The sequence below is a fragment of the Rhipicephalus sanguineus genome, chromosome 5 (assembly GCF_013339695.2).
Source record: "Rhipicephalus sanguineus isolate Rsan-2018 chromosome 5, BIME_Rsan_1.4, whole genome shotgun sequence".
NCBI lineage: Eukaryota > Metazoa > Arthropoda > Arachnida > Ixodida > Ixodidae > Rhipicephalus > Rhipicephalus sanguineus.
The window spans coordinates 135,605,559-135,618,754 of record NC_051180.1 but is presented as its reverse complement, the minus strand read 5'-3'; the positions used below and the strand labels follow the sequence as shown (position 1 = coordinate 135,618,754).

The 13,196-nt window shown below is 50.3% G+C and overlaps 1 pseudogene; it reads left to right on the top strand.

Moving 5' to 3' along the window:
- Window positions 1–227: 227 nt before the first annotated feature.
- Window positions 228–13,196, top strand: part of LOC119394267 (roundabout homolog 1-like) — a 57,193-nt pseudogene continuing 44,224 nt past the window's right edge.

Sequence of the window (13,196 nt, the reverse complement as noted above, 5' to 3'; positions counted from 1 at the left end):
GAGGCAATTATGTTATACGGCAGAAGTGAAACGGTAATTATTATACTCTTTATGAGCATATATATACCAAATGGGTAAATCCATAAATGGTTTAACTTGTCCGAAATTTTCGACTTCAGTTTGACGACATGTGTTTATTGTTGGTTTATTATTGAGATTGCCTGCTCACGGCTCTGTTCTGCCTGTTGTGTTTTCTGCAGCCTCAAGTCACGGAGGAGGCGGTGGCCGCGCGCCGCGCATCACGGAGCAGCCGGTGGACGTGGTGGTCCGCAAGCACGAACCGGTGACGCTCAGGTGCGGCGCCGACGGCGATCCTCCTCCGCGAATCGCGTGGTTTCACGATGGGAGGCCCGTGCGCAACTCAGCCACGCGCATGGTGTTGCCCGAGGGACAGCTCTTCTTCCTGCAAGTGCAGCACAGTCGCCGGGAACAGGATACCGGACTGTACTGGTGCACGGCCACCAATGCACTGGGCACGGTCCGCCTCCCGAAACGCAAGCGTCGAGCTCGCTGGTGAGTGAACCCCCGGCCTTATGTATACTTGCAGGCAATGGAAGGATTGGCGGTTGATTTGTGCGCGGTTAACGTCCATTAAGAAAGGTAGCACTACCGTTTACGCTCCTGTCTGTCTGTGCTCAAGCCACGCTGCATTCCACAAAGAGAACCAAAATTTCAGCCTTCTACGCGCGTGCATATTTGCCCGGTTGACATTCTAGAGGACTGCCTTTTGTTGCGATTGCGGTGCAGAGGTTTGTGTATGCTGTCGAAAAGTAGCGCCAGTTCTGACGTCACCGGTGACCGCATTCCCTCGTTGCCTGCATGCGTAGCACACGCCTTGGAACTTCCGAATATCAAGACATCTTTTAAGGATAGAAATGTGCAACATTCGAATGGAATAAACGGAGTGCGCTGCGCTTGTGCCTCCTTGGGAAAGAAAGATGCACTTTCGGTTTGTTCGTAGAGTAATAGATATTCTGAGCGTTCCTCAACATTCGAGGAAGACGGCACAGGCGAGAAGGAACGGCAGGGATGTTAACCAGCTAGATGGGACCGGTTGTCTGCTACCATACACTGGGGACGGGATGAGGGAGATATAACTATAGGAGAACGGGCGAGGATAGAAGGAGAGCACGCACGCACAAATGTCACACCACATCTAACAGTCCTGCTAACGTCCGTCAGTCTATTAACCGCCGAGAGATCAAGAAAACATTGGCATATTTGCTTTCCTACCTCCAATGGATGCGTTGTAAGCTAATAACACCCAACTTTATGGGGAAGCGGGCATAGTGAAAGTGCTCTCAATCGACGGCATAATGCTGTGTTTGATCTAAACAGCGACTTGAAGTTGCAATACAGATTTACATACATTTATGGCCTGACACTAGAACAAAAAAGTTCAGGTCTGCCAAAAGTTTGCTGTATGATACAATTCTTACGGACCATGATTACGTATTTTGGTCCCCGGAGAGCCGGTGCGTGCGGACGTTAGCAACCGTGATTTATGCACAGTTCAGTGACCGTTCGCACAGGTGAGGTCAAATATCATGAAAGAGAAAACCCACTCCAGGTCCCTAACCAAAGTTATTCACGATGTTGACAGTGCAAGAAGGAACGAGACACAACCTACGTAACTGCACCGAAAACTTAGTATTTCTGAAAGAGGTGCACTCACCCACGCACGCTCATGCACATGTATGCACGCACGCTGGCATACGCAATCGGAGCTAGAGCGTGTAGGTTGGCGTTTTACGGCGTCACTCGACGCGTCGCGACCGCGCAGCGAGATCGCGGGCATAATCGGCGTTAAAAGTCCGCGTTGCTTTCTCGTGCGAACGAGATTCCCTTTCTTTGGTCAGGGCGGTAGCGGCAATAAAGAAAACAGAACAGAGCCCCCGAAGCGGATGGCCAGTGGTGCCATATTGGGCACCGATAAGCCGGCGTGTGCGTAAAGCGGCTTTGAACTCGGACGCCCTTCTCGTGTCGTAACGCGCTCGTTCCGACCGCTTTTTACGACGCCGCCGGTGGCACAGGACACACTGCACCTGTCTGGCTGTGTTCTGCTGCTCGCTGCCTTTGCAGCCACTCAATCGCTGGACGCTCCCCCCCCCCCCCAAACCCCCTCCTGGAGAGAGCGACCACTGCCCTAATCTCGTTCGGCATCCTCTGCTTCGACGAGAGCTTGAACCTGCGTGCGTACGGGCTGTGGGCACAGAATACGCGGAGCGTTACAGATATAGAACGGCTGGTTGTGGTAAAAAAAAAAAAAGGAGCGATTCGCTGTCGTGTGAACGTCGCGAATGCCTCCGCCAGGCGCCTGGCGTATCTTTTATGCCGCCGACACCGCGAGCCTTCGGCCCCGGAAAGTCGCCGCGTGGGACCGACCAGCCCGTCGCGAAAATAGCCAGCTCGACAGGTCCGTGCAGGTGAGTGTCGCAAGAAAATCGCGGTTCTCGATGCTTATCCTCCTTTCCCTTTGTTGACGGATGCAAGAGAGTAAGACAAACGACTGTCAACCCAGCGCAGCCAAGGCTGTTTACGAAACCTTACGTGAACGCTGAAGTGAGGTGGAATTGCGAATGGAGATAGGAGTACGCATACCTCACGCGATATCGGTTTTGTTCACTGGCAGGCGAGGCCATTAAGAGAGGAATGTGCCATTCTCTCATTGAATATGAGGGTGGCGATTCTAATGGTGCGGGAAGGACGAAGACGCGATAAAAATGGTCGCAATCTGACAGACTTGTTTTCCGCGCTAACGAAAACGGGTGCTAAACCACGGTGTAGTATGTGCTGGAAGCGGGTCTCATGCCTGAGGGAGATACGCGAATATGTAGTGGTTAAATACACTACGAAGCCGCCGTGATTCGTCGCAATCGACCTTGTAACTGTTTTGATGCATGTTTGCAAGCAATCGTTTTCAAGAAATTTTGCTTTGGGCTCTATCACTAACCTTTTCAATGGTAGTGATAAGAGCCGTATGACTGGAATCCATTTGAATTCAGACGGCTAATTATTGCAGTGGGTATTCTCGTCTTTGGCTCTTTATGACAGGTGACTTCAGTATACTCAAAGAAGAAATGGCCCAGACTGCAATCCAGTTTCTGTCGTTGAGTTCATGATATATCTGGCGCAATGTCCACCTCAGCGTCTGCACTGGACTCTTAATGAAGTTATACTCTCTCTCTCTCTTACTTCCCGTGCTGCAAAGAGGTCAATATATATAAATCGAACTCAAAGCAGTGGTTAATATTCACTAATTAAGGCGCCACAGTGGAAATATTTGCCGGTAGCCTTGCATCTATTTTGCATATGCTTCATGAACCACCGGTATAGGGGCTAAACAACAAATACGGAGCTGAATTTATAGATGCGCGAATATATATATCCATATATATATATATATATATATATATATATATATATATTAGAGCTGTGCACGGGTCGTGTTTCCCAGCCCGAGCCCGGCCCGGGCCCGCTGACTTTGTCGACGGCCGAAGGCAAAGGGCTGCGAGCCCGCCCGGCCCGGCCCGACGTACGCCCGAGCCCGAAGGCAAAGGGCTGCGAGCCCGCCCGGCCCGGCCCGACGTACGCAAACACAATCCCGGGCCCGGCCCGGCCCGGCTTTTTGAAGGTTCACTGCGAAAACAAAACATCATTTTCCGTCAATTTGGCATTTTATTGAGCATATCGAATATGATCACACGACACACGACGAACAGTCTCTATTACACAGATTTACAAATTACAAGTAGACGGCCTCATGCCACCAACAATGGAGTTCACTCGCCAAAGCCGTCACGTGTATGGGGTATGCCCATGCAAGCGTCAGCTTGCAGAAGGCGATCTACGTCGAGTCGCTGTCGCGGCATTTTCCACTCATATCTAACGCGAACAGTCGCGTGGCGCCATCACTAGCTCGGGTGGTGTTACTTCTCTGTTGTCGGAGTGCTCCCCTTTTGTTTAAAGTAGCGAATGGAAAGGAAAAGCGGTAAAGGGCGGTCGCGGAAAAAGGCGCTTGCCTGCGGTGCTGGAAAACAATTCCCGCTCATTCCCTATATTTCGGGGCTTGAGTCGGGCTTTTGCGCCGGGCCCGAGCCCGGCCCGATAAAACTGCAAGTAGCTGAACCGGCCCGGGCCCGAGGTGAAAATGCGTCGGCCCGCCCGAGCCCGGCCCGCGGGCCGGGTCGGGCTCGGGCTTTACGGGCTTACCCGGAGCCGTGCACACCTCTATATATGTATAAGTATGAGAGGCAGCACTTCAAGAAAACATATTTATTACGTCGACGTTTCGGTCAGAGCCTGACCTTTCTCAAGACGAAAGAAAGGTCGGGCTCTGACCGAAACGTCGACGTAATAAATGAAGTTTTCTTGAAGTGCTACCTCTCATACTTATACTTATACGGCAACCAAAGGCAACCACTCCTTCAACTATATATATATATATATATATATGCAGCCGATTTAAAGGTAGGCACAGCAAAAACGTATAAAACAAAATTCTAGCCAGTTTCACGCCATAAAAGCTGTCGGACAGCGAAGATGTTGCCCCTTTCATTCGGTCCCTTCAAGTCTCTTCTTTCGTTTTGCCCAGTTACTTCTAAGTCATTTCATTGATGTTTCTTTATTTAAGCTGAATCTGGTCTTTACTTCCAGTCGACGGCTCTGGTCGGTGTGTGTCAAGGAGGTTTAAAAACCTCCTTGGTGTGTGTTACCCTAGACTCTTCTCTCTTTCTGCTAAGTCTTTTCCTGTCGCCCTCAGTCCGCCTTATGCCCACTTCCGGTGCAACAGCTCCCCTCTCAATCCGCTGTTAGAATCGGTCGCCTTACATAAGCACCATCACAATCATTACGTTTTCTTAAGTTCTTTGCTCCCACCTCTGGTCACGTGACCGGCGTGACACGCCTCCTACTTCTACTGCTACGACGACGACGGCACAGGGTAGACGAAGACAGCTTCAAATGTAATACTTTTCTGCGAGTTGTAGGCTCAATAATGCTGCAAGAAACTGAGTAGTGGGTTGGATACTGCTGCCTCCTCTGGTGATTCGTGACTACTACTACTACTACTACTACTACTACTACTACTACTACTACTACTACTACTAGTACTACTACTACTACTACTACTACTACTACTGCTACTACTACTACTACTACTACTACTACTACTACTACTACTACTACTACTACTACTACTACTACTACTACTACTAGTATACTAGAGCAAAAAATAATTACAGGAACACACGACCGCATGATCGACGCCCGTGCACAGTGAGCGGCCGCCATCACGGGCGAGCCAGGGTGCGCACTGCTGCGTAATTTATGCGGGACCGAGCTCATATATTGTTGCCCGCAGAGGATTTTGCGTATTTTCATTTGGCTGCTTCTTTCGCTCTCTTTTCTTTGCCACAGCAGCTCTGCGTGAAATATGAGGCCAATCAGTGAGCAGCAGCGAGGAAAATTAGCGTGTCCGCCATCTGCGTACACACGCGGGACGGTGCAAGGACCGAGCGAATGGAAACGGGCCCGCATCTCGCGGGATCGCGTATATCTGCCGGAATTTAGCTGATTGCTTCGCGCGTCGCATACGTTACGATGGTGAGGCCACCCATTCGCGCGTTTATTTCTCCATTGAAGAGTTTGCGCTTGCTTTCCCTCGTACCTCTCGTGTTTATTTTGTTTGAAGAATATTGACTTCTGGCGATTATACCGATGACACAAGCACCGCTATCGCGTCTTATCAGCTGGCTTCGACTGGAGACCGGGCACTATAATTACCCGACAAGTATCGCAATCTTTCCTGCGGCTCGGTGATACTCGGAGCTCTTGCCGGGATGGCGTAATTTATATACTACTCCTGCTACCTCTTGGATCGGGGAATTGGTAACCAGGGACCCTAGAGCGTGCGTTAAGTGTCCACCTGGTTGCGCATTGAGCGAAGTCTTATCAGCTGCTACAGTTTTGCTGTAGGAGTGTAGGGTCCTTCCGTGCTGATATGTTCGTGCTTGGGTGGAAGAAGAAAAAATACAAGGCTGTTTGCGTGAAACGCGCGGGCTCCTCCTTTTCTCCTTCTACGCGTAATGGTGGCGGAAACGTGAAAGCAACAGTTTATTACCTGGCACCAGTAATGTCGCGAGGAACGACGAAGGACATATTCAGCGAAACGAGAGCGTCGCATAATGTTCCAGCCAAGACCGTACGTATCAATGTGGATGGGACATATATTGTGGCAATCTGCCGGTATTGGACACGAGTCATTCATCCGAGGTCACGAGTGAACGTGTGAAAGGTGGACACCTGTTTTTTAATGGACAACAAATTCGCAATGTATTGTTGCAGTATCTCCATTACAAAGGACGTTCACTTGATGTTCTGTCATACGATCCCTTACGCTAATATTTCGAACAAATATAACAAGATGTGTCTAGCCAGCAATATCATATGAAGTTAATCATATCGCGATGCATATTGTACTGAGCAGTACCGAAGCCAGGCAGAGCTCTATATTCCATCACATATTTCGCGAGCACGGGATATTTCGCGAAGCTCCGCTGAGTTGCACGGAATGCTGAAGGGCGAAAGGCGGTATCGGGTCGGGGCCATTTCCGAAATGTACTGGGCATGAGGGGAGAGAAAGGAAGAAGGGGATATTGGCCTTCTTTAATTAAATGGGAGGAATCTTAAGAGAGAAAACAATGACGTGGGGAGCGACTCAGAGAACGAGGTATGCTGAGTGAACGGTAAACGGTAGTAACACGCTGATGAGAAAGGGAGAGTGTGAGAGAGAGAGAGTGTACGACAGCAGAAGAGTGCACAGATTAGGCGTCGTCCCGGTGGAGTGAAATATCTAGCTCATTTCCAAAAAACGACGGTGGCTCTTGCAAAGTCCGGAGAAGCCCTTCAACGTTGCGCTGAATCGCGTGCCTACGGCCCCGAAGGGCGTCGTGGCGACTGCCTCAGATTTACGGCATTAGAGAAACGCAACCAAAAATAAAAAAAAATAATCAAAGAAAATCTTGCTCACTGCGCCGGCACTTTAGTGCTTGAGAAAATGGACAGCTTTCTGCGTATCCCTTTGTTCTTGCCTTCCTCTTCTTCTTCTATGCCTCCGCACTTACGCACTTCTATCGCTCTCCAACGGAGTGGGGCTCTAAAACGATATTAATAGGCTTACGCGTCGAGACACGCGAGCTAAGGGTGAATAGCCTCGCCGGATTCTAGAAGGAAAATGTCCGGATTCCGCCAGCTTGACGGCGAACAAAGCGGTATTTTCGGGATTTTCTTAAACGGGCTTCAGCTGCTTTTTACATTACGTGCGTGCGTGTGTTCTCTGAGATGGCGTATGAAAGTGCTCGGACTGGACGGCGGGTACGTCCTTCTCTTACCTTCCTGAGATTTACCGCCTGAACGACGGCATTCATTGCGCGCGCGTGTCATCGTACCAGCACGGCACTTTCCTCGTGGCCTATTTCGTGCTTTAAAAAAAAAAACAGCAACGAGCACTGGTGTCTGTAAGTAGGCGGTGGCATGAAAGTGACTCTAACACTGAATTTAAGAGTTGCCTCGTACTCTCTCGAACTGTCCCTGAATGTTCTTCACGCGGCGTCAACCGCGGTCAGCTTCAAAATCAATCGAACGTTAAAGCTTTCTCCGTGAAGGAAATACTCGCAGGAGGCGAATAACATTGCAAAATGACATTGGCAGACGTAATTTCTGTAAGAGGAATTAGCTTTCACCATGGCACTATAGCTTTCACGAACAATTCACTTTCATCGCCTTGGGAAACGTAAGAAAAGCCGCTAGCGTCGCCAGCCGAGGAACCATTCTGACGTTCTTTCACTGGAATTGTAAAAACGATAAGACCCTGAAAGCGTTAGTCTACGCTCAGAGGAATCCGGCAAGTCTACAGTGTTCGATTTCGTGAGCGTGAGTATAAGTGGGTGGCAATAGTACTTTAAGGGACATCATGTGATGGTCGATTTTATCGCTATGCTGTTTGTCGGCTCTGCTTTTTAAGTCTGCGGTTTCCTGGTAACAGGGGCACCTAGCTCTTAATGCGTTACCGGTGAACAGTATTAAAGGAGTAGGAGTTAGCTTGGTATTAGGCTGGAACTGAGCGACAGGTGGCCTAACATTGTTTAATCGCGCCTCCCCAAAAAAACACAACTTATCCAGCTCACATTGGCATTGCGGCACATTGGACATTGCGCCGTGAAGCTGTTACATAGATATAGAGAGAAAACGTGTGGAGGAGTATGGAACGCACAGTACGACGAACACAGAGGAAGGAGAGCGCGTCTTATTTGGCGAAAAAAGAAACATCGCTGCCCAGTTTCATAGACAGTACGTATTCACCACATGGTTTCGTGGCAACTATATATATACTGCCGCGCGGATTTCGGTACACTAAAAAAAGTCAGTGGGTACAAGGAGGAATGGAAGATGAGGACAAACCTGCGTTTCTGTTTCGTTTCTTTTGTATTTCTCCGGGCGTTCGTAGAGCGACCAAATCAAAACGCTCGCACAAACACGCACGTGGGCACCATTGGAACATAGAAGAATGCGCGCCCCATCGAGAGGGCCGATGCGGGAGGTGGCCTCCGGGGGACGGCAATTAATTGCGTCTAATTGGCGCTCCCAAAAAACGTCGGCCCACTCGCTTCACGCGCAGACCAGCCCCAACAGGGCGCACATTGGAAGGGAGATCACCTCTCTTTGTTTTGTCTCTTCTATCTTCACTTTTTTTTCCTTTATTCCGTGGAACGAAGCAACGTGTGTGCTCGCGACTGCTGCAGCCCGCAGGGTCGACTGCAACCAGAGGAAGAACTATCGTTATGCTTTCCACACACGTAGGGCACGGTGTCCACGGGCACAGGCACACAAAAACACACATAACGCGGCGCTCGAAACTCCGCCCGCGTGTCGGCGGCGGTGGGCTCGTTCTCGGGGCGGAGTGCGGACCTCGGCACTCGAGCACGCAGCCCTGCGCGGCCACGCCAATTTGGCCCACGTATACTACCACAACGCGCGGGCCCACGCACCGAATCTGGCCTCCTCCCGAAACGCACAGGAAATTGCGATCGTATAGAAAGGTCGCGGCCGCGCGCTTAGGTTGCAGAGCAGCTGCTGCTCCAATTTCTTCTTCATTTTCTTTTTTTCTTCTCTTCCCTCACTGAGTGAGCAGCAGCGTTAGGAAGAAGGCGTGCAGAACGGGAAGCAGTGTTGTTGTTGCTGTGGCCGCGTGTTTGTACGAGGAAAGCGGCACTCACTCCGCGCAGGGCACCGCCGACTCTGTCCAGCGACAACGCCTCCGGGCGTGCACACGAACATACATCAAAGGACTATCACGCTCATCAGAAAAGGCGTGTCTCTGCCCGCGTGCGGCTGATCTCGGCCCCCGAATCTCCCAGATGTTTCGATTTTCTTTTCCGTGTATACGTACACGGCGGGTGCCGCACCATGCCGCTCCGATGGGTGCAAAAGCCTCGCGCGTGCACTCGTCTTCTCCGCGCGCGCGTACGCAAACAAACACGGCGTTCGCCATAACGGAGGAGATTCATCATACGTGGTCAGCCACGCGGACGTTGAGCCCGCGCCGCGCGCTTAGAATGCGAGCCGCGTTTCACGTGCGGCACGCATGCGCCTATACGAACACACACCACCGCCCAGCACTGATATCCTTCCACCCTTGCATTCGAGCCGCACCGCAGCCATCCCTCCATATCTCTTGAGGCAAGAGGGCGCTGCCAAGAGCATCGAGTCTCGTTTAATTAGCGTTCGCGTCTTTCGCCGACGACTGCAGCCCGCGGGCGATCGGCCAAGCTAAGTATACATCTTGGCCGCGTGGAGCGCGGCGAGCGGCTTCTTCCTGCTGTTTCAGAATTATATAGCGACCCAAAACGCTGTCGTTTGTGCGATGGGGCGTGTGTGCCGCATGCCTACTCTCAAAGGCGTTTATAAGGGAGCAAAGTTTGCTCTTTTTGAGCACGACGCATTTAGCCAGCTGTGAGGAATCTATAGGCACTATGCTCTTTACGCGCCAGCCAAAGAGGGATGGTCATTAGCATATAGGAGGAACGCTTGCAGCTCTGCGCTTATAAGCGGAGTTGTCGGCCTATATAATTTCTCACGGCCTTACGTGGGTGTCCGATGGAGCTGCTAAGATGGCGCAAGCATTGAGCAGTAATTCGGTCGATGACCGAGAGTTGTCGCACCTTCACCGATCTGCACCTCGTCAGGAAAAGCAACACCTGTGCATCACCTGGTCGACACTTCATAGCCTGACGAGAGGGCATGAAAGCCACGTACGTGGTGAATGGTTTTCCGCCTTCATTTTGAAGTCTACACGCACCTGGACGTAGCCAGGGGGGGCGTTGGGGGGGGGTTCAAACCCCCCCCCCGAAAATTTTCAGTTTTGCTTGCGTATATATCACGCACACATACAAACGCACACACGAACATACATAAAGTATGGTTGAACCCCCCCCCCCCCCGAAAAAAATATCTGGCTACGCCCCTGACACGCACCCACGCTTATTGTAAGAGTCACCGCTTAAGTTGATATAACAGACATGTTTGCGTCTAAATTATGTTATTCCAAAAATGGGCGACACTTATTTATTTTATTTTATTTCTTAAACATCTCACCTGTTTTCCTTTCCCCTTCAAAACAGAAGTTTGGAGTTCAGCCTATTATTGTCAGTGGCACAAAACAACAACATGCAGTTCATTAGGCGCTCGGATACCCATCGCCCAAAGCGCAGCCCGTAATTACTGCCAAAGCAATGCTTTAAAATGAAACACAATGAAAAGGCGTCCCATGGTTGCCGATCTGCGCGCAGGAAAGGGTATGTATTGAAGCTTGCCCTCCTGCTTTCCAATATAAACACGTGATCACAGCGATCACATTGCAATTCGAAGCACGCTACATCTGATACTGCTACTGCCAAACTCGATGATAAAGGACCCTGGAAATCTTTGGCTAAGCTCGCAAAAAATAAGCCGCGGGTAACCGGTCAGCCACGCCTAACATCACCATCCCTTTCTTCCTGCTCCTGCTAGTCTTAAGCTTCTAGGAACTGATCCCTGGACTAGCCGACTGCTTCCTACGCCACTAGATCACAGAAGGCATGCACGCGGAACCTGAAAGTGCGTCCAAGGCAGTAATCTCCGTTCACAGATCACCGAGAGGGCTCGCGCCAACGTGTGGTTTTCACGGTGCTGCCTATGCGGGAACCCGACTCTCTCAAATCGATATCCGAGAGCTTCGCGCCGATTGAGCCCTACTGCCCGCCTGAGTGCGCGTGTTCGTACGCGCTGAAGACCTTATACCACCGCGTTCGCGCATCGGTAGTCGTGGCCTGTCTTCACCCTAGCCGTTTTATACACCGCGGGATCAATCGCTCCCCGCCACGCGAAGAGCCGGATCGAGAGAGGCGCCGCCGCGACTGCGGATCCTCTCCCTTGTGGGGATTTATATGGGAGCCGAATCTTCGCAGTGCCGAGGACGGCTGGGCTATGGAAACTTTCTAGGCTTTTCGGGCTGTCGCTATTACTACCCGAAATACGCCCTGTATGTATGGCCGGCAGATGGTCGGCGAGAACAGGTACTGGGCAGGGCCAGAAAGTTCCCCAGGCGCCGCGGCGCAGTGTACGAGACCGGGAGAGCGCAGCCGGCTCGCAAGCATGGGCTTTACCGTGTCAGCGGTTAATAGGAGCTCTTAGTGATACGGCCGCCATCCGATGAGAAATTGAGTGCCCGAGTTTTCATAGTGATTATTGCCATCCACCGAGCTTTAGCGTATCTTGCCATTTTCACGTTTTCGAATGCATTACGGTATCATTCATAATCTATCTCCAGTATTCCAACATTCTTAGAAATTGACTACCCAGCGGATGTTTAATTCCATTCGTTAGCGTTAGCGGTGTTGTCGACTTTTCTTTAGTATGACTACGAATTAAAAAAAATAATTGTATGGTTAATGTGTTTTTCAGATTGTTGCTGTTGTGTTTTTCATGAAATATTGATGTCACGAGAGGCGTTGCAGTCTTACTAAATTGCGTTGCAGTATTTCTACCAGCTCTCGCTTTTACTAACCTGAATACTGAATGTGCACGAAACTATACAACGAATGGAGCGAAGTCCTGTTGATTGAACATGTGTCCAACTATGTGTTCTAGGAAATCAAGTTTCTGGCACATTTGCTGGCGCCATTTAATTCTTGAACTGAATTTTGCTTGATATATTAGAAAAAATTGGCCTTTTTCCGGACGTCAATGTTTCTTTTCGTGGTTATTGGGTGCCGCACATCCTCCCGCAGGAAACAGGTTAAGCTCCGCTCCTGAGACAAGCACTGGTTTACATTCTCTGCTTACTAGCCATTTTAAACTTATGTCCCAAGCAACAAACCTGCACTAACCAACTTGGAGTCACAAATGTAACTTGCCGCGCCCTCGTTCTCCTCATCAACGTCTAGAGACCATACCTTGGCTCAAGGTAATTTCAAACGTGAAGGCGGCATTCATGCACGACCTCACATCAACAAGTCGATCTTACAGCAAAGTATCACAAGGGAAACGCAGCGGACAGCCACCGCCCACCCAGCTGTACACGTAATCTGGGCTTTCATCTCCAATATATATGCCATATGCTGCGCTCAGATATGTATCCCACGCTAAAACGAATGCGATGCGCGCTGGAACCAGTTTATTCGTGATCGATCAACTAGTGTCTGAATCGGTGCTTGCAGATTAATTTCCTGAAATCGTGCACCTGCTGCGCAAGATGTGAAGACTGGTGCGCAACAGAGCACGCAGCGGCGTCGCACGAACTACTGCCTCTCGTTACAGGCCGTGAAGCGAGAGCGAATGTGCTTGTATGCGAGCAGCGTACGGAGAGTGCGTGAAACGTCCTATTGCATGTAATTTGCTGCTCGTCTTTCTTCTTTTGCCCGAAATTTAAACGCGGACGTCAGTGAAAGAAAAGAAAACGAAGAAACATGATAGATAAACCTCCACAGGCTTTGTGACGCGATAGACCTACGAGTAGTTGTCATTTTGTGAGGTGGTTCAATTTCGTCGCTCATTCCGTATACCCGAAACTAGCGGATGTATCGAATGTACGGGCTGTGGGCAGTCAAATGGAGTGTGAAACGATGCAGCAGAACAACACGCATTGTTTGTCAGTGCTG